The following is a 2,790-nucleotide window of genomic DNA, read 5'->3' on the forward strand; positions in this document are numbered from 1 at the left end:
GAAGAAAGGCCCACCCGTGAAGGTGAGCCAGTGAGTTGATTGCAGTCCAGTTACGCTGGAGTCTGAGGCTCGTCCTGAATGATATCAAGCTTGAATTCGTTGACGACGTCCTCCTGTCTGTTGCGTCTCTCCTGATCTTCGCCGGCTTAGTGTCACACTCTTCTCTTCACCTTTCGTTCCTTCTTCTCCCCTTTTAACCCGCTATCGACACCAACGAGCACGGACAGGCTCCGGTCGTGTCATCACAGGCGTGATCCGGCGGGCAGAGGGTGCGAGTGGGCCGTATCAGCATATCTCACCGTCAACATTCATGCACTCCGAGCCGTCGATCCCCTTTTTGATCACCACCCCGCCCCCGCCCCGCACATACCCGTATATAGCGTAAACGGAAGGCAGTAGAGCGTACTCCCGCAGGCCATTGCGTACTCTCTCTCTCTTTGGCGTCTCCGCTTCTGCTTCAAGGAACTTGGTTTGACTTTCTTGACGTTTTGCCTCACGCACTCCGGCACACCCGACCACGCAGCCGGGACCAGCGATGCTGCGGCACCTGCGCATGGCCCCAGCCACCAAGAGGCCGCCCAGGTTGGAGGGGCAGCTTTTTGGTATGATCCAGGATGTCGTCGACGAATTCTCTAGATATCGCTCAATACTGACCATTTAAATCATACCTGACCAANNNTTTTTACGCAGCGACTCGCTTTGTCGTGTTTCGTGTGCTGCGCACTTTGTCCAACGATCAACGAGTATAGCAGAGATTACTCGATACGGAAAATGTGCGTTGTCGTGCTCCTTACAAAACTGTTTGCCTTCTTCGCATAGATCTCTCACGCCTTTTTCTTCTTCACATATCGCATCTCCTCTTTGCCAGGTCTGTGTATGTGTGTGTGTGTGCCGTATCCCGCGCACCATTTCTGCGCTTCTCTGCCCTTCCGCCTCATCTCGACGCACATCTGTGGGTGAGCAAGCGACGAGAGAACGAAAACACCAACACGAAACACACCGGGCGACGCATAACCGACCGCGCAGAGCCGGGCGCAAGGATCTGATCCATCAACACCTCCGTGGGCTTCTCGCTCGTTATGTGGGCCGCACGAGCAGATCTCACGGAGCCAGCTGACGGGAGGGTCGGGAAAGCGGGTATTGCGCCACACGACAAAAGAAGACGGAAGAAACTGCAGCGGCAAGCAGCCGCCCCTCCTAAGTGGCATGCATGCGGAGGTGATCCAGGCAGAGCCGATACACTATGGTGAAGGCCGTGCCTTGGCCATGAGGATGCCGACGACGAATCCTCGCGCGCTCTCCTCCGTGCCCCCTTCCTTTGCCTCCTGCCAAGGCCGGCAGGTGAGTGCGCGCCAGTGCATGCGGAGAGGGACCCCTTTCTTCGGTTGCGTCTGTCTGCTCATCTCCTGCATCGTTGTACGCTCTTCTCGGGACACCACGGTGCGACGAGATGCGGCAGGGGGAGGGCGATCGGGTTGTGCTCTCTCGTCGCAGTGGAGGCGGTGGCGTTGCGCTGCCTGGCGGTGCTACTTCCGGCGTCGATTTCCGTAGACACGGAGGGCCCCGCAACCTTGTGGTCTCTTGTCTGCCGTTGTACTTCGACCGCCCGTGCCTTGAGAGTCAGCCCCGCCCGCTCGACCGTCTGCATGCCTCCACCTGGCGGTGCCGGGGGCTGGAGGGGCACGCGGCTCGGCGCTGTCGCCCTTATACAAGCACAACCTACACGCGTATCGGTGTTCCTGAGTAGGACGCACTGTGCTCCTGACGGTGCGGGCCTCGGTGCCACTCTCGGTTCTTCCATCTCCCACTTCCCCCCCTCTCTCTGTCTCTCTCACCCGAAAAGGAAAGGGACGTGCTCACTGCACAGCTTGTAGGGGAGGTGTTATGAGTGTGCGAGTACAAAGTGAAGGAGTGTGTCTTTGTAGTGCAATCACCGAAGAACATCCCCCCCTCATCTCTCCCCCATCACTTCCTCTCTGCAGTGTGCGTGAGCGTGTGCTTCCATCACCTTCCACTGGCACGTGTGTGTTGTTCGCCGTTGCTTTGGTGGCCTCTCTCTTCATCCGGCATTGGCAGGCTTGTCAGTATCAGCGACCGCACGCCTACGCGAGCGGCTTTGTATACGCAATATCGAATTGTCTCCGTAGAGGCCTCTGGGACTGTTGACACACATACACACACACTTACTTGCACGCACAGATTTCTCCTCTCTCCGCCAAGAGAAGGAACAGCGAAGGACCAGAGCGCAGAGAACGTGTCTTTGCGATTAAGGAGGGACGCACACCCCGCGCAAGCGATCGTGGCCCCACGCAACTGACTCCCTCCCCTCAAAAAAAAAACAGACGAGAAGCGAGGCGGAAAGGCGCACGCAAACGATTTGCATAACGGCTGGAAGGGAGCGACAGAAAATAGGAGTTCAACGAAGCAGGCCGCTGCCCCCTCCCCCTCCCCCTCCCCGAAAAGGCAGACACGGGCCCGGTGCGAGGCGATTGGCACATATACATTGGCGTTAGAAGTGAGCAAGCGGTGACGTACCACCTTTCTTGCTCTGCGTCTCTGTCGGTGCGCGTGCGTGCGTGTGTGTCTGATTCCTGCTGTCCCGTATCTCTCACTTGTACGTACTTGCTCTTTTGCTCTTGCATGCATGCATGTAGGTGTGTGTATGTGTGTGTGTGTCGTCCTCCCCTCCCGCTGCAGTGGCCGCTGTGTCTCACGACTCTCTTGTTCATTTTGTTGTTGTTTTCGGTTTCTTCGTCTATTGCTCACTGCCTTTGGTTTCTCTCTTTTTTT

This window comes from Leishmania mexicana, chromosome 31 (genome assembly GCF_000234665.1).
Source record: "Leishmania mexicana MHOM/GT/2001/U1103 complete genome, chromosome 31".
Taxonomy (NCBI): Eukaryota; Euglenozoa; class Kinetoplastea; order Trypanosomatida; family Trypanosomatidae; genus Leishmania; species Leishmania mexicana.